Here is a 19676-nt window from a genome sequence, read left to right on the forward strand (position 1 = left end):
TGCATGCATTATTGCTAGAAAATGGATGCTGGCTGTTTGAAGGGGCCCCTAAAATTTTTTTTGTCGAGGGCCCCAACAGACCCTTGAAGTGCCCCTGATCTTATGGTTGTAAACTAAGACCCCAGTCACACAGAGATGGCTTACTACAAATGCAAACGTATTGTTTCCTGGAATGTGGACATCCATTTCATCGCTTAAAGCAAAGAACCGTTGAAATATATCATACAGACACTAAAAACTGACAAAATAAAATTATTTTTAATACAAGGCCAATGTAGTTCAGCCTTTTCAATGTACACCGTCCAATGCTAAGACGCCCTCTTTTATGTCCCTGCCCTCACAAGTGCTCTCAGTTAAAAGAAGCTAAACTATGAGAACTACAAAAATCAAGTCAAATTTGTGACTTATCGTGACGCTGCAAGCTTAAAGGGGTACTTCACCCATTTACATGAAGCTTTGTATCAATAGAAACATGGTAGTAGTGTTGAATGGTCGTGAATCCAACCCTCATTTTGCCCTGAGACGAGAAAAATGTGTTTTTCTTTGCCTGGAAGTTTTCTTCATGTGATGCAATATGACGCTTTTTGCATCACATGAAGAAAACTTTCCAGCAAAGAAAAACACATTTTTCTCCTCTCAGGGCAAAATGAGGGCTGGATTCACGACCATTCAACACTACTACCATGTTTCTAATGATACACAGCTTCATGCAAATGGGTGAAGTATCCCTTTAAACCAAAAGTCAATCAAAGTCCATTGCACTGTTGCTGCACAAAGTCGAGACAAGACACAAAACTTAAAGTATCACATCATCACATTTTGTGCGGAGACAGACGTCCCTATCAATAACAAACAGCTCTTAGCTAGGAGCTTTACCCGTTCTGGAGAATATCCCCCAGAAGCTGACAAAGTTCTGATTCGTAGAGTCAGACTATGAAGGAAACACCAAAAGCTTATCTCTTCCAAAAGCCTCAAGTCACGAGTAAGCCGCTTCTATATTTAGTACGAGACTTTTAATTCCGAGCTGCGGTGTGATGTCACATTATCGATTTTCCTCTGCGTGCCTCTCCGAGCAGACAAATCTCCCGCAGCTATTGTTTTGGCCGTTTGTTTACTTTTGGTTTCGCTTCGTCACGGTCGCAGAAGGAAAATGAGGCAAATATACAGAGGAAAGGGTGAAGGAGATGATAAGACTTGGAGTGAGACGGGTATGCAGAGAGGCACATGATATGGCTGAACACACACACACAGGCCATCAGCCTAATTACTAGCGACAGGGAGGGGAGCTAAGGGAAACAGCTCGAGCCATGGCCACTTCCAATGTGGTGCACCGTTGGCAATATGCCCTAGTTCTGCATTTAACACACACGTGCATACACACAAGCACATGTAAATAAACACTCGTCCACGGGGTGGAAAATGTGCACACACATGTACACATCAGTGTGCAGAAACAAGCAGGGATGAATACTCACAAACAGATGTGCACACACAGCTACACCTACCGCACATAGAGACACAGAAAAGGGGAAAATGAAATGACATGGTTGGTGGTGTTAATCATTACGGTGATTCAGCACCATGGACAGAGCCACGTGTGCAGTAATAGAGATAAAACAGACACATTTGCTCCCTTGCTTTTCTCCTCAAACACATGCAGACACACACACACACACACTTACAAACACACACACGTTTTTAAAAGACGCCAAGTCCTGGGGCAAAGGCCGGCTGAATCTTTTAATTGGATGCATGTTTTGACAAGCTAATCTCAAGAACAGGACACTTTCTACCCACCAGAGTCTTTCTACATTCACTTGAAGACCACAGAAATTCATCTTTAATGAGTTAAGTGACAAATGTCTTCAGTTTTATAATCATCTGCCATCTCTGTTCATATTTGTGTCTTTCCCAGTTCCATATACGTACAGCATACCTTACACATATGGACATCTTTAGAGGTCAGCTGCAGTCTAACCTCATCAGAGCCATTTGCTTGTCATTTGGTATTACCGTCCCTTCTGTAGCCTTATGTATTGCAACTGCTTGTATAAATTATAAACCTCTAGATTCAGCCTGTATCTCCTGACATCAGGCCTATTCAACTAGCGGGCCAGGGGCTAATTCCAGCCCGTGGTTGACTTCAGAAAAAATTGTGAACGCCTTGTCAGCCGAGTCTTCAAACATCAGAGTGCTGCCGTTTAATCGACCATCTTTCTTGATGCGCTCGCAGCCTATCACAAGATTGTGCAGCTTGTCCGGCCCCCGGGTTCGTAGCTTTCTGGAGATTTGGCCCGCTGAACGATGTCGTTGAATGGACCTGCCTTATATATCCCTGCTCATAGTTCGTCATTTTTGTCCTGCAGTTGAAATTTCCACTTTTCAGAATGGTGTAGCTGCTTCGATATCAGTTTGTTTAGCTCTTGAGCATTGAGATGGTGTTTGTTGATTCGACAGTGATAATTGAATTTGGCCACTATTTCGCTTGTTCAGGTTCCGGAAGTAAATTTCCTCCATTGATTTTTCACAAAATCCTTGTATCAAGCGATTAAAGCCTAGAACCAAGACAACCAGCTAACAACCCTAAATACTTGTGATGGTAGTACATTTGATTCGGCACCAAAACAGCATTAGGTACAAGACTATGTACTTGTTCGGAGTCAGAAACTAATCATCCCAAAAAAGAAAAATGTGTGATTTTGCATATTCGAAGACATTTGAACATCTATAGGTCCGTACATAATTGCATTTCTATTGTGACCTTTTCCACCAACTAAGTAAAAAAATATACAGTACAGTTATATGAAATGGCTGTTAATTGCCTTTTACTTATATTCAAACACCTAGATGGAAGATAAGGCTGCAGAATGAGCATGTGAACACTGCCACAGTCAAACGTTTTAGTTTTCAACACTGTGACACACAATTTATTTCCTGGCAACAGCTTCACAGACCTCGAACGAGACCACATCTGAAAGCATTCATGTGAAAAGTGCAGGCAATAAGGCTTTGTCATGCTGGCACATAGGATCCTCCACACTGCCTTTTGTGACACTGGAATAGCAAGTGGCGCCGTCTTCTAAATTCAGCAGGCGATTAAAAAAGATTTTATAGACAGCCTGCTCTGCTATCTGTACAGGCTGTACTAAGCATCAAAGATGTACCAAACACTGCTCTACCCAGTTAAAGCTAAACACACTCAACTGGGCACATTATCCGAACAATTACCCATCACTATGTTAAATCTGTTTGTCTTTCTTTTAGCTGTGATTTCGTGGTATGGCAGCCAACATTGAGACATTCAGGGTTGAATACTCTACTGTTTGTGCTTTCCCTATATCTTCAACTCTAAGCTAACGTATGCTAATTAGCCTGTCTTCTTCTCAGGCTTATGTTTTTTTAAAGCTCCTCAAATTCTGAACCCAAATCTGTCTTGACTTAACTGTACTTGCATGCCATCAAAACAAAAAAAAACATTACCCAAATAATCTCCTGGCTGCTTATGCATTTAGGGTCATTTTGTTTCAGTTTTAAAAGTAAAACTTATGTTGCAGTCAGACTTTAAGGAGACATGCTGCTGCTGTTAAGCCTATCTCACTGTCATTGGTCTCATAATGGAATTACAATGCAGTTCACACCTCCCAACACAATCAAGGCAAAGCGAGAGCGTGAAAGGAAGACGCAGGCACGGAGAGATTTCTCCTCAAATTACGGTTTCTGCTTTCCTGACACCGGAGGGTTTATTTGTCTCACCTCCTTTTGTCAGACGCGAGGAGTGAAGGCAAAAAATAAATAAATAAATAAATAAATAAATCCCAGAACTAGCGAGAGCAGGAGATAAGGGACCTACTGTGAAGATGTACTCTGTGCAGCAACTGAATTATAGTGGGGAGATTTGGGCAAGGATTTCTCCCTCCGTTCCTTGTTGCATTAATTCAAAAGCCTTGCTCTGTTTGCCGAGGATGCGCTGACATTTTCTCCCTGCTGCGTCCCTCATGCTGTCATGCAATCAGCCTTGGATGTAACACAGTAATTTTTAAGAGTCAATATTGAAAAGATCATCATGAAAATTGGTGTGTGCGTTGGGGGTGATGACGCTATACAAATTTCATCAACGTTATTCGGCCTATTTCCTCTGATTAAAAATCATTAGTGGCTCAGTCGTTTGATTTTGACAAACTTTTAACGGTTCAGTCTAAAACCTTCAACGGCAATCAATCTCATTCCCAGCTATATAGCAATCACAAATGCCACTGGCCTGCTGTCCAAGTGCACTCAATTGTAAAAAAATTGTTATGATGGTCCTTTCTCTTGGAAGGCCACGTGAAAAGGTCTTGGTATTTTTAAGGCTTTTGTCGGAACAATGGTTTGAGTTGGCTTACAGCTCTGCTGAAAGCAAAAAAGCAACTTTCACTCCAATCACTCTCGTGTATCTCAAACTCTCCCAATGCACTCTGGCACTATTGGCAAGTCTGCAGCTAATGTCCCACCTAGGGGAAAGCACTTGCTAGGACAATTCCAATCAAACAGCAGGTGGGAAAACAACAGTTTTAGCTGCCTGAAATTGGTCAATTAGCTCCGAATAAAGCCTAATTTTTCTCCCCTTCTCCAGGGGTTATGGATGAAGAAGTGCAAGGGGAAGGAGAGACATTGATTTCTCTCATTAAGGACATGTGATGATTTTTAATTACCCGATGGAAGTCCTTTATTGAGCTACACGAATCCACACTGTCACCTGTCCTCTCTAATTGCATGCTCACTCCTGAGGGGAGTTGGAGGGGAATGTAATTACGGTGAGATCAATAGTCGAGCCTTGACGGTGACACAGTAACGATTCATATTATATGCAGATTGATTCATTTCCGAACATTGTTTAGTTTAATTTAATGGAAGCCTGCAAATTTGAGGGATGACGTTTTCTCACATTCAGAGAAAAAGGCTATAAAAACAATTATATGGGCACGTTTAATCAGCTGGGAACTATATGGACTTATTAAAAACCACAGTGAGAGCAACTTCCTGTGGATTTGGGGTAATTTTGGTGCCATGGTGAATACTTAGGAAGACAGTTATTTTCATTCTTCCTAAAGCTTTCCAAACAGGGCTTTCTGAGTGCTGGGGGAAAAGACTTCTTTTTAAAATCACACTGTTACCAAAACAGGCAGAGGAGACTAAGTGTAAAGCATAGGTAGTCGCTAAATAAAGCCGTAATGCCCTTTGAACAGACTCTTGTTATTGTACTGGACTGGACGTTGTGTGGTATTTTAGTTTTTGCTGAAGTCATGAAGATGTGTTCATCTTCAAGTCAAAGTCAGGGGATCAACCAGGTCATTTAAATCCATCCTTTTGGGAGTGCCAATGGTTGCACCCTTATTTTTCCCAAGCCATTTTTTAATTGTCAAGATGTCTTAAATCAATCCGACCTGAGTCAAGGGACCAAAAAGTTCATTGGGGTTTGTCCTATTATATCCCTGTCTATGCCAAATGGCAAAGTCTTCAACAGTTAGTGAGATATTTTGAATAAAAATAAAAATAAATACATAAATAATTGTAAGCCTATTGTGTCATTCAAAACAATCAAAGGACCACTATGTGAGAATTTTTGAGATTTTTTTTTTTCAAAATAATTGAAAATTCCTGACTATCTTGTCAAACATTAAGAGAACATGTTCTGTTTAAGTGCCGGCCTCTGTGACGATGTGTGTGTTTTGATTGTGTTGCGGTGATCAAAGCAGGAGTTTGCTTCCATCCATCATCTATCCATCCATCCTTGCATCCATCATCCTTCCATCCATCCTTGCATCCATCTTCCTTCCATCCATCATCCAGAATCAGCTTTATTGGCCAGGTATGTTTAACACACAAGGACTTTGACTTTGGTAGACTGCTGATTGCTCTCTCCATACACTGTAAACATAAAATAATAACAATTAGCACAAATAAATAAATAAATAAACTGGTAAGTAAAGACTTATATGTACAAGACTAAATATGATAATAATGCAGTGGGGAGTAGTGCAAAAGGATAATGAAGTAAATGAATGAAACACGAGGTGGTTATCTTTACAGTATTGACATTATAGTGTTTGCGTAGATGATCATTTAAATTAGATAATATATCTACATTCACAGTGACAGTTTAGTTCCAGAGTTATTTCACATCAACCGGTCTGACACTCTGTGACTGTTTTGCGTTCATCAGAGTTACAGCCATCCATCATTCTTCCATCCATCTGGTCCCTTTCACAAATTGTACATCGCCCCTTTGCAAAAAGTTAAAAAAAAAATTCTGGACAAGGCCATTCTTCAGGGTGACCAAGCCAACCAACCGTTGTCGGCTTGATAAAATATTTTTTTCTTCCACATTAAAACCCTGAAGGATGCTTGATGGGCTGAAATCCGTAACAATTTGGCAACTCTGTGGTTTATATTATCAGTGCAGGGCCGGAACAACAGTGTTGTGGAGCTGCACTGCTTGCCTGGCTCGAACCTTACACGTTTCATGATGATAAAAACATTCAAATCAAGCCATTCAATACTCTGACTGAATGTGTGGTCAGGCCGCCGAAGAAATGTGCAACAGAGCACAGCTGGATCCTTAATTCTATCAATCTTTAAACATTTTCTCCTTTCAACATTCCTCCCTATCCTGGTGAGTGAGGGCAAAAGAGAATATTTCATTGCTGGGTGATCTACTTGGAAGCCCACTGAGGATATGTAAGGATGTCTAGCAGTGACTTTTAAGTGCAAATAATCTCCACTTATACATTCCATACAAAGAGAGCTGCCTCCCCGATGTAACGTTGCTGCTGCTCAATGCTTGTCCGCTTTTACTGACGCCGCCAGAGCAGTAATCTCAAAGCAGACATAGTAAAATGCCCTTCTATAAAAAAAACAACAACAAAAACAACAAATGAGTGAAGATAGGTCCTTCGAGTGGCTAAGTCATTTCCAGATGACATCAGGATAGATGGAAGAGAGGGAGGAAAAAAAGACGGAAAAATAAACAGCAAGTGACAGAAATGGAAAGGGGACAGCAGACATGTCTGAGGAGTGTAACAATGGGATATGTCAGAAAGAGATGAGAGGTGCCTTGCGTGACTTCAGGTTTTTATGAACTGCTAACCCTGGAGACGGTGATGCCACTCCAAGGGCCCAAGAGAAGAGGTTATTTGAGAAGGGATCAAAAAAACAGAGGTCTACTCTGTGGCCTGTCACTGTGTCCCAACAGATGACTGGAAAACAAATGTTTGTCACAATGTTTCCTTCCATCTGACACCATTTCAGCCAAGAATCCATTACAACATCTCGGAATGTATGCAACACTTAAGTGAAATAGTCTGACTTGGTCACTTTTTTTTCTCCATCTGAAAGTAGAGCCCTAATTGATTGGAATGCGTAATGTACAGTGAAAAGAGGGGAAACTAAAAGTGGGGTGGAGTTATCCCGAAAGAAATCGGAACAAGCCGACTTCTCAGTGGGTAAACGCCCATCAAGCGGCAAGTTGAGTACTCTAACGTGATACTGTTAGCGTCCTCGCCTGAAGCAGTGGAGCCGTAGAGTTAGACTTGATAATAGTGCTTGGCTTGGACCAATGGTTGGCAATGATTTTAACAGAATTTTTCAACCTGGTGGACAATCTTTTTATTGCTGATCTATGCATTAATTCAGTGATTACATTCCCCTGTTAAATATCAGCACAGACACCACTCATTGGGATGTTTCAGTGGCTGTTGTCTTTATTTCTTTTGTACACATTTGAACAAAGAAAGGGTTTCTGAGAGCCAGTCGGTGTGCATGTCCTCCCCATGATTGCACACCTCTGATTTGTTTTGCAGTCCCCTGTCTTCTGCCCTGGCTAAATCACAGTTATCACGGCGCTCTTGTCACGACTGGAGAGCTGAAACAACTAGCTATCAACAATGCACCAAGGACAGAGGGGAGAGTTGGAAACCCCAGGCCCTCTTGTTATCCCATACTACCCATACCTCTTGAATGGAGGACACAAGGGAGTGTGGAGTGTTTTTTGGAACCACAGCCGCATGAAAATGAATCCTTTTTATTCCACCTCTGATCAGGAGGGAAATTCGGCTGGGACAGAAATTGGAAGCTTGGCTTGTGATAGAATCCTGGTTGTCTACTCTCTCTCTTCATGATGTTTCCAAGCAAAAGGCAGAACAGAGACAAAAGAAGAGGCTGTGTATCTCAAGTGTTTTCATTAAAGTGACGTACCTACCATCAGCATTGGGTTGGCTGCAGCTCAGTTGGTAGAGTAGGTCCCCTCTAAATTATAAGGTCAGGGGTTAGATCCTAACTGAGTAGTTCTTGCAACTACATATTCGATGTGTCCTTGGGAAAGACACTTAACCCCAAGTTGCTCCCACTACATCATCCGTTGTGTATGAATCATGTAGCAGCCCCTGCAGTCAGTGTGTGAAAGTATTGCACACAAATGAAAAGACATTTCAGCATTTCAACACCACTCCGACATGTTTTCTTTATTCTGAAAGCATCTTCATACTCGCCAATCGCCCCCTTAAGGAGTTCTAGTTTGAGATAGGTTAAAGTATGAGGACCTGTTGCCACACTGAATCTTTGCATCGAGGGCTCATTACTGTTGGCTTTTTAAAGTTGAAGTGCAAGAGCTGAACTTGCTAACTCTGTAACTCAAAGGTCACATATACTCTTTACCAGGTGCCTCTAACTTAAATGTGTCCCTAGTCTGCCTACAAATCTCCTATTATGAGAAAGGTACATCCTCTCCATCTTCTGCCTGCTCCACTTTTCAGAAAATATTTGCTCAAACAGGCTGTTTGGAGATGTTCCCTTTGTTACATCACAAAGGGAAGTAACCCCTCCCCAAGAAAGGGTGACGCTCTCAAAGCTAGGATTTTGTTCTGCCCTTTGAGTCTGCGTTTACCCTGTAAACTATTGGGGTGCGGTGCAAGAGAGCCCAAAGCACCAAAGCCCTTCCAGAGAGGCGTGGTCAGACACAGCTCATTTGCATTTAAAGTGAAAGAAACGGCTGCATGCATGTGGATGTTTTGTTGGATTTTTTTTCAATATTTTTTCACATGTATTGATTTATTATATCCTTTTGTGATTAGCATACTGTTACGTATGTTACAAATGGAAACAAATTAAGACTTTGCCATTTTTGGCTTATTTCTTTTACTTTTTTTTAAAATTTTGTGATGGATAATTCAAGCATGAAATGACTTTTTTTAAACCACTAAAGTCTCACTCTTGAAGACTGACATTTGGGTTTTTGTTCGTCAGTCCAGCTTGTATGGGTTGAAATACACTGTTTGTTGATAAAGAAAAGGGAGTATGAGGACCTTCCTCGGGCAGGGCACGTGCCATTTAATGGCATTGAAGGACTGCGATGTGCACAGACTTTGTTGGAATTAGGTGTAAGAATGATATAGATTAGCCAAAGCCGCCCCAGGCTGGGTTCCCTTAATTCCATTGTACAGTGTATACCCGGCTTTATATCTTATTTGACAATAAAAAAATTATCAAATGGAATCGTAGATGAAGTTTTATCAGGCCAGGTACACCTGGTTGTTGGGACAAGGTGCCACAAAGTAAAAGGTTTGAATTGGCTTCCAAGTATTTCCCCCCCCCTATCCTGGATAGCATCCCTGAAAGGGATCTTGTTTTGTCATCGCTGTTTTCAAATAGAATGGATCCAAATGTTCGGGTTCTACACAATGGGTTGAACGTGTCAACATGCCCAATGCCATAAATCAATGTTTGACTGATGAATATTTGGGTTGCCAGTTGTGGCAGTACGCCGTACTTTTGTCATGGTTGTGGCATGGTTCAGTGTTGTTCCTTATGCAGGCCCTGAAGCTTCATGAATAAGAGTGACACATTTCCAGAAAAGTCCTCAGAAGCAAAGCTAAAAGGAAAAACGTTCACCTCTTTGATTGGCTGGCTGCTGCAAGCAGATGGTGCCTAGCACTGAATGCAAGGTGCCCTTTCCTTGGATTGACCAAAAAGAACTTTGGAGATAAATAAAACAAAAACACCCTCACTTTTGTTCCCAGGTCCAGCAGATTTTTTTTTCTGGAATGGCTTTCTACTACAGCACTTGTCAATGCTACCCTTTTTAGAGCTGCAACTTTACTGAGCCTAGAGCTGAGTCAAAACACATTATAAATGTCAGCACCTATAATCAATACCCCAACCCTCACAGGTCACTATCTTGCAGTTAGAAAGCAGAAACATAAAAACTGTGTAAAAGGTTGTGGTTTGAGCGATGCAGTCGCAACCTCGTGTTTGTAGATCTGCCAGCAAACACTGACTTATGTGACATTACCGACCTTTGACAAAAAAAATACTCACTGTTTGTTTGGATCTAGTGTGGGGGCAGGCAGGTTGCCTTTGCAAGGCAAAATACAGCTTTTGTGAAGCTTCAAAAAAACCTCTTCATTTCTTGTCTCGGAGAAAGCCAAATGGAAAAGATTTGCCGAAACATATGAATTCTGAGATTAAGTCAACACCAGCAACAGCCTTGCCAGTTTAACGGATGCTTCGTCTCAAAAGCGTGTGTGTGTGTGTGTGTGTGTGGCTCCGGTTGCTATGGTTATGCCTTTCTCTGGATCAGTCTGCAGGCAGATAAATAATGCACACTAATGCTGGCATGGTGACAGCACTGCAGCAAGCTGTTGCTCAGTTTTGGAAATACTCACAAATACAGACATAAATATGCTAATGTTCACATGCAGCATCATAAATGCATGTATATATGCATCAATATATACTGTATATTAAAGCATAGAAAATGTGCTGTCACCTGTGCAGAAGGATTTCTGTTCATACGAATTCCAGATTAAGAGAATAAAAGCATTAACAGAGCTGTCAGGTTGCCAAAGCTGTTGCAACAGAGTGAGATATCTCAAAACTGTTGACACGTGCATATCTAATGAAGCAGCTTTGCAAACCTTGATGGACTGATGTCAATACTTTACCCACCCTAATGGGTCACACAGATGAATCTATCAGTGTTTCAATCTACTGAAAATATCTGGAAAGGCTAAATGTGTAATTTGATGCCAAATCCAAACGGGCATCAATGAGGCCAAAAGAGGCGCTGATTGTCAACAGGTGAAGCAGACTGCTGCTTGGGGCCCCCAGGCTCATGCACTGGTTAGAGAGAGGGCAGGGAGACAGGGATTGGTTCATCAAATTGGTACCTTGTGGCAGACATTGGTCGAATTTTTTGCATGTTTACAACTGCTACAGATAATGGATTTTCCTCCTTCCTTTTCAGAGCAAATAAGTGATTGATTTCTGTCTGGACCTTAAGACAATCTCAACCATGTCTCAAAAAGTGTATCTGGCAATTAATCACATATTTATTGAATGTTTAAAATTCCATTATTTCGCATGAGAAATGAAAATTATAAGGCTTTTATTTGGAAATTATGCACCGTTTTAAGCTAAGAGCACTACTTGCTGTGTGAATTTAACCCTGTTAAAAATGTTTGATATCGCAAGGTGGATATTACTTGTGATTTGTCAGCCCTTGTGCAGATAGCCCTAATTATGACATAATGGTGATGAACATTGATAGGATAGGCTCCCTGTGAAGTTTTAACCTCGGGCCCCAATAGACCCGAGAATCGCCACTGCAGCCCCCTGTAGTTTTTCCACGGGTGCATAGATCCACTCTGATATCGCTTTGGGCTGCCACTCATCATGCTTCCGCTGACGAGATGCTCATTTGCATGTTTCTGCTTTGGTCCACAATATTTGATACCTTTTTTTTTTTTTTTTTTTTTTTTTTGCATCAGTCGACATTTTACAACCCCAAGAGAGGCATCATTTTGTAGAAGAGGCAAAACACCAAACGTCCCACTGGATAACGTAGGAAATCACTCGCTGGAAAAAGAGGTAGATGAGGCAGGCTGATGAATACTAATGTGCCATGAGAATGTAAATTACATGTGTTCACGACAAAGTAAATTTCACCTTGGAATGCTTTTCGTCACAATTTGGGGTTTTTTGGTTAATGTCAAAGACTGAGCTGTTCTGCAAAACTTTAATCAATATGAAGACGGGAGATAGTAGTGTGAAGCAATCTTTTCCCACCTTTGAAGTTGGTAACATGTACTTAAAAGAGACAATTATTTTTCCATCTCCATATAGAATCGGGCGATAAGGAACGTAGGAGAATAATCTATGATTTAAATTATGCATAACCCTCACTGACTTTCTTGATAGAAAAGTTCCTTTCATATAGGTGATAACAAAGGGCTGATAGATGTGATTATGCAGTGTGCTAAAGTACAAGGTACAGATGACAAAGAAATCTCTCAGTCTTTACTTTGTGTCCTCCTTGATATTCCTTTGTGAATTCTTCGATAAGTCTTTGTTCATAAATATGTCTTGATATTCTGAGAAAATATATATAGATTTAAAGGAAAGAGAGAGCACTGCTATTTTTAGATTTTTACTTTGGTCATGTCAGAGTCTAGGCATCATCTGATTGCTGACAATGGTCTGGTATCAAAGATTCCTGACCACATGGACATGTCATAAATAAAGCCCTTACTAAAGCCAAGTCAAACATCTTCAGTAAAACAATGTAAACCCTGTCTAGTATGAACTCTTGTAACCTTCAGACCAACTAGAAATAGCTGTGAGGACGCAATAACAGTGGAGTGAGTAACAACTGGTTGGTTCCTGAGAAAAAAAGATAAAGAAAAGTGCAATAAGCCACGATTATCAAAGTCCTCAGTTGCCAGTCAAAGTAAATCAAATTTATCTCGCCTTCCTCCAAGCATTGTTTAAGGATGAGGTGAGCCGAGGCGAGAATATTGGAGGACCGCCTGCTGAATATAAAATGACCAGCACAGTGAATTCCAAAGGGAAAGCTTTAGTGGATATGTCTACTTCTATGTAATATTTTCTCTTATTGCCAATGATTTCCAATGAAAAACCACTACCACCATGATAGAAGGTTATGCATATTGTCTGTGTAACCAAAGGCCGACATATCCTATTCCTCTACGCCCTAGAGCTCCATTATTGAACAGAACCATTGAAAAATACAATGAATCACGCTGCTGAACTGCCAGACATGTTCCTTCAACACAAAGAATATAGGTACTGTGGTGTTGAATTTCCACGTACACCATCCTTTTGGAAATACTTAAAAAGGCATCTATAAAGTCATTGAGTGGAATAAGTTCTCATTAAAGCAGCCGGGAGTTTCAGGAAACAGTTAGCCTTTAGAAAAAGCAACTATTGGACAGAATGCCATTTTGTCTCGCCATTCAAGGCCCAAGGAAGGAAAATTTAACTGACATATGTGATCCCCTGACCTTTCTAGTGCTACCAAGGGGTTGACATTTTTGGGTTCTCAGTAAAATGTTTTGATAGCTATTGGCTTGATTGCCATGACCTTTGTAAAATATGTAAATTCCCCAGCGGTTACATTCGTATGATTTCGGCAATCACTTTACTTTCCATCAAGAGCCAAAAGCAATTTCAGGATTTAATTTAGAGTTAATACCCCTTTCAAATCTCTGCCTTGAAATTGCTTTACACCTGGAACCAAATAAAATGCAGTGATTTGTTGTCCAAAGCCCCTTTAGCGCATAAACTTCAAAACTTCATAAAAAAAAGCAAGAACTTGCAGAAGAAGGAAGAGTCTCACATATAGGCAAGTTCCTGTGGGTTAATATCACTACTACCCATAACACAAACAAAACGGTAGAAACCAAAGACTGTATCAAACAGTAGTCACAGTGACATCTACCATTGGTTTTTGAAACCCTCATATGATTGCCATATTATTATTGCGGCCTAAACCTGACTTTCGGTCTGCCTATTAACAGGCTGATAGTACGTATTTTCATGTATTCATTCATCTTGATACATTTGTGGATATATCTTTTAATTGTGTCAACCATGTGAGAGTAATTCATTTAGGTTTGTGAAGATGTACTACATACATGTGAAAGAGATCATATTACAGTAGTAGCAGAGTTATATTTGGTTTGGAGCCAAGTGTCTGTTGTTGTCTGAGAGATTTAGCTTAACATAGATGTTTGACATTTGAGTCAAGGAGATGAGTTCTTCATGCCTTATACAGAGTGAAGTATTTATGGGCTGTCTTTCTAGCAGAATATAAGGAACACTGTGAAGAAGAATACTTTGCCAGTGATCGTGAGATCCTGGTCAAGCACGATGCCAGTGATTGTGAGATCCTGGTCAGCACGGGTCCAGTGACTGCGGAGTCCTGGTTCACTAGCATGTGAAATTGTGAGCAGCATGCCAGTAACTGCAAGGTTCTGGTCATGAAGCATGTCTGAGCCATTGTTTGTTATGTTATTATGTTATTTGACCATGGATAAATAAATCTAAGATGATCCACAAGTCTGTTTGATAATGTCCTAATTATTCATTTAACACAGATACAGAAACCCCTACCGTTACAATGGAATCACGAATTGATTCCAAAATAACACAGGCAAAGAGATTTTTAAAAGAAAATCAATCATGTATACAGATAAAGACATTAGCTATTCAGACCAAAATTGTTGTTTGTACCAGGCTGCAGACGTGTTTATTTCTGTGCTCAAAATGGGCATTTTAACATGGGTGTGAATGGGACTCGTAGGACTTTTGCAGCTAGCCTCAAGGGAACTGCAGTTTCAAGCACCTGCACATCAGCTTCATTTTTCAACACCAGAGGTTGTTTGTTGGTCGCTGGAAACTACAGCCGGCAGTTAGGAGTAAAAGAAATCTTCTAAAAGATGTTACCCATACACCCAACCAACATCACCCAATCACCGTTGATAGCAGGATAAACTTTGATTTTTTTAAAATGGATTTAGGAATGTGCTTTCATATTTACAGACTGCATGGAGAATTTTGGGAAAAATATAACCTTAAAGAACTTTTTGATCCCTGATGTCTCACATACTGCCTTAATAAGGTTAATAATAAGGTGGTCCAGTACTTTCTCTTTTCAAAAAATCAATTTTCTCTCAATTACTCTACTTAATTTATTGCTTCGTGCTGATTGAAATGAGCAAAGGTAATTATTTGTTTTAACAGATGATATGTGATAATTAAGTCTTGTCAGAAAGTCTTTAGTATAGACACTCCATAGGGAGGTTTATTAATGGGAGGATGTCTGCTCTGAGCAGCAGCAAGATAATCCCATATGAAGCCAAGAGCCTGGTGGCGGCGGCGAAATGATACCAATGCAAAGACTGGATCGTATACGGAGACGTATAAAATATCTTAGGCTCTTTTCTTAATATAACACCAAATCATAACCAATACTTTACTATTAGAATTTTTTTAAAGTCATATTTTATTTGTACTCTGATTGTCATCATGTTAAAGTCTGAGGGTCTCTCGCCTGCACTCCTACACACTAAAACAACACAACCAGAGAATAAAAAACACAAAGAAGTTGACGATTGCTTCTCGAAGCAATGGCTCTACAGTCGGTGTATTTTTTTTTTCACTTTTGACACAGTAAAAAGTTAAACTTAGGTCAATTGGCACTTTGAAAAGTCTATTATCATTTAGCATGTGATGATGCTGTAAAAGAAAAGACGACACTGCAAATAGTTTCAGCCATGAGTTTGAGAAGACAGATTAGCCAGTTTACCCTTACCATTTCTGAAAGCTCCTCCATCTATTTCTATTTCATCCAATCAACCCCCTAGTGTGTGACATTTTCTCTTATGAACGCTAATTTCCCATTTAATTGTCCTCCACTACTTTTTCAATGCTTAAAACTGCCGGCCTCAAAGATCCATGATGGCATGCTTTGTCATTAGTATTCATGATTGCTAATTTTAGGTGAATTGCCATATTGATTTCCCCATTGGTTCCACTGGCTGGTCGTTGAGGCACTCACTGGGAAAAAAATGATTCACTGCTGCCATATTTATTTAATAATCGGAATTTAATTTCAAATGATGTGCCAGTTGCGGTATGATCTCACAATGATGAATGGGATGTAAAACGGAGGAGTAAGGAATCTATATTTGGAATTGATATACAGTTTATGACTGGATTCTATTTAGGAGGAGCAAGGAACAGCACCTACCATTTCTAGTCGACCCCCTACCATTAGTCCACAGGAAATCATTGCGAAAAGAGGGGGAAATCAAGGAAAAGTCACTTTGTTCTATTAAAGTTTTAAACTCAAATTCATCGAATGTAACCACTGAGGGCCGGATTTAGAAGGAAAAAAAATCACAGCTTTTGCCACTGTTTAAACCTGTGCAAATAAAAAAAAAATATACAGTGACACATCATCTAATTCACAAGCTGTGGTGCAAATCGCGAAATGCAGTTACAGGGAATTATGTCTACCTGCTGACAGATGGTGGTAACTGCGCCGCAATATTTAAGAGACGTCATACGCAAACTTTTGTTTGATGAGGAAAACAATTCCGACTCTGTATGAATTAAAAAAACAATGTTCTGTGATAAAGACGTCTTTTAATTACTTTGACATTACCGTTACATAACGAGGGGTTCCATCTGTATGGAGGTGTTAGCTGCTGAACACTTAATCCACATGAGAAGGCCCTGTGGAGCCCAGATTTCTCCTCAGTTTTGATTTCTTGTTCTTACCAGGCAGAAAGCTTTGTTTTCAACGCGTATAAAAATGTTTGAATCTGGCCTCACGATGAACCTGAAAAAGTTTCCCCTCCCCTCCTAGATTATATTCTATGAGGACATGATTCAGCTCTGTCAGCATGTAAGCACATCCCCGCACAGAGTAAAAGTGCAGATAGCTTCTCCCAACAGTCAGAAAAAAATAAGTGTGGATTGCACTGAGCAGGAGAAATTCTTGGCATGTGTGCACCTAAATATCATACGCACCATATGCTCTGTGAATTAGACCTTGAGATGGAGCAGATAGCTGGAGCAAATCTCTGCTAGTGCTATTTGTGGCACCATTCTTAGTGCACTTACTGCCACTGGGAGTGTACGTATCATCATCAGCAGGGTCTCTCATCATGTCCCTGTAGAGCATCGGCACAGCATTTTCAAAGCTTTTCCCTCAGATACATTTAAAGCCTTACCAAATGCATTGTTACTAGATTAATGCAGTTTAACAGTGATTTAAAGTAAAATGCAAAACCACTTAGAAAAGAAAAAAACCCCAGCTGTGACGACAATACTGTTATCAGGGGGATAAACTGATGGAAATGCTTTTGTTTTATTTAGAAAGCTTCAATGTAAGTGATTTTCTTGACAAGAACAAGAGAACAATTGCTGCAGATTTACGAATGTCTGCAAACAAGGCCTCCTGTTTCTGTCAGTTGAATTGACTTTCACTATCAATGCACTCTTTTATCCTTTTCTTTCCTGAAAGAGTTCCACTGTTTGCAGTGCTTGCTGGAAAAATCTTGAATACATTTTCCTCCTCATCATCCGGTATCATTTCTCAAATTGAGCAGCAACTCAAATTGATTATTCTTTTGGTTTCACATAAAGGGATATATTTCAGGAAATTCTCTTAGAAGGTTCCCAAACTTTTGGCACAAGACCCCCAAAATAAGGGTAATAGAGAGTGGGGACTGTTGATTAAATCATAGAACTTTGTGTACAGACAGGCACACACATGAATAGGCCTATCTAAACACTGGCAGTAGAACAACACATAAGAATACTACAGTTCAAATACATGTTATTTTGGTGATTCATAGTAAGAAAGATAAAAAAAACAACATTCCTGAATATGAAAATGAGTAAACACAGGCTTAAATTTGCTTCTACTTAAAGGGTCTTTTATTCCCTCTTTTTGGCTGAGTTGAACAAATGGTCAAACGAGTTTAAAAATATCTCATGTTGGAAATTAAGTGCTGCAACTCGCAAGGCTGCGTCGTTTGACATAAATGAGAGGAGACTGGATCTTGCTGGCCAAAAAAGTATTCTCTGATACCAACATAAACGGCTGCTGTCTTCAAGAGTACACAGCTATTACAAAATCTCAAATACACGGCACTGATCTGTCAGACCACAGACTTTAATCTTGCTGGTTTGATTCAACACAGCAGGCTGATGCTACATTTTTAGAGCGAGTCAAGTTCAATTTGTCTACTGTAATCCAACTGTTGGAAACAATTACTCAGGTATAAGAAGAGGCACAGGTACATGTGCAAACTCTATCAGATAATTCATTTGTAAATATTTGATTTCTACTTTAGCATTAGCTTTTATACTGAAAGAATAGTTGCTTGTATGGTGAAGACCTTTGTTGTAGACTGCGAGGTGGCTAATGGATGAGCATAATGGACCGCAGGGGCGCTTCTTTCCATCTAAAGCCCCGTTTCCACACAGCAGTCCGGTACGGATCAGTACAGTTTGGTTCGATTTAAGCCTGATCCCGTTTGTGTTTCCACAGCCACCCGTGCCCTGTTTGGTTGGCGGCGTGTAAGCCAGATGCTGATAGCCGCTACGTAATAGCATCACATGATAGCAGCTAACTGCTAACTTATAAATTCCACAAAGGAGAAAAACACGACACAAACAAAACCAATGATGGAAGACATCAAGCAATGCATAAAAACTCAATCAAGCTTTGTTTCAGAGAAGACTTTGTGCGGCGATGAGAAATACAGACGTAAACAATCGCCAATGGTTTAAACACAGAGGAGTTTTGTTTGCCGGAAGTGATGACCAATCAGCGGACGGCAGTGTTTAGCTGTGTATAGTTTAGTTGGATGTTGGGGTGGCTTATTTAATTTTCAAGGGGCCCCATGCCACCCCTCTGGATGTGCCCACGTCGAAATAGTAGGCTTGGTTGTCAAATGACTCCATGTTTCTGTCTCTCAATTTTGGAGTAACATCCTCCATCCGCTGCCACTCTCGTCAGTGCACTTAACGAGCACCTTCCCCACACGTGCCCCCCCCCCCCTGACGGAACCGACTTTCACCCCTCGCAGCGTCTATAAAGCTTAATTTCTTATAATGCATTCATTTCCCACTCTTATCCCCCGCTTTGTTTAGATACAGTCCTTAACTCTTATCTTAACATTGTTGTCAAATTGAATTTTTCAATGCCACAATGTGTTGACAGTCTCCGTGATGTTTGCACAGTAGATGATTGATAGTTGAGGGGAAGAAGCGCAACTGATAGCTTTCCACAAATCAGACAACAACAGAGCCGGAGCCAGTTGATGTGACAGAGCTGGAGAGAAAGAACTGGGTACTGCAGGGCACAGAGAATAAAATTCATATTGGGGAGGGTGGGTGGGGGGGGACCATTAAAGAATATCAGTTTCCTTAGAGTTTAATGCATCACATCAGTGTCAGTGTGTGAGATTTGTCCTGCTACCCACAGAACTGCTCCCCCATGAAAGCATTGAGTCTACTTCAGAGTGAAACACATACCCAAGCTCAACACGCTGGCAGCTTTTTTAACAGATGTCCCGTTGCCTTATATGCAGTAACTTCACTCGAGGCCTTTGTACCCACATTGGAAATCTGACAAGATGTACTGCTTTGCACTCCAAACAGTGTCTCTCAGCCGAACTTGTGCACTAATGAAATAGGCCCCGAAAAATATCAGGGCAGAAAGAAGAGAGTTTGCAGCTTAAAATACCTCTTACTTGAAAATGCTCACAAATGGGGGAGTCTGCGGACCAGTGGTTAGAGTTTTCGCCCCATGTACACTGGATTTC

General features: G+C 40.5%; 1 protein-coding gene across 1 annotated transcript in view; it reads left to right on the forward strand.

Moving 5' to 3' along the window:
- The window catches only part of ndfip2 (Nedd4 family interacting protein 2), a 187568-nt gene extending 168287 nt beyond the window's left edge, over positions 1–19281 (forward strand). The window contains exon 8 of the mRNA XM_079335902.1: positions 19272–19281. The gene's annotated coding sequence lies outside the window, so the exon portion shown is untranslated. The remainder of the gene's footprint in view (positions 1–19271) is intronic.
- Positions 19282–19676: the final 395 nt, after the last annotated feature.

Source organism: Symphodus melops, assembly GCF_947650265.1.
Source record: "Symphodus melops genome assembly, chromosome: 23".
In the NCBI taxonomy this organism is placed as follows: Eukaryota; Metazoa; Chordata; class Actinopteri; order Labriformes; family Labridae; genus Symphodus; species Symphodus melops.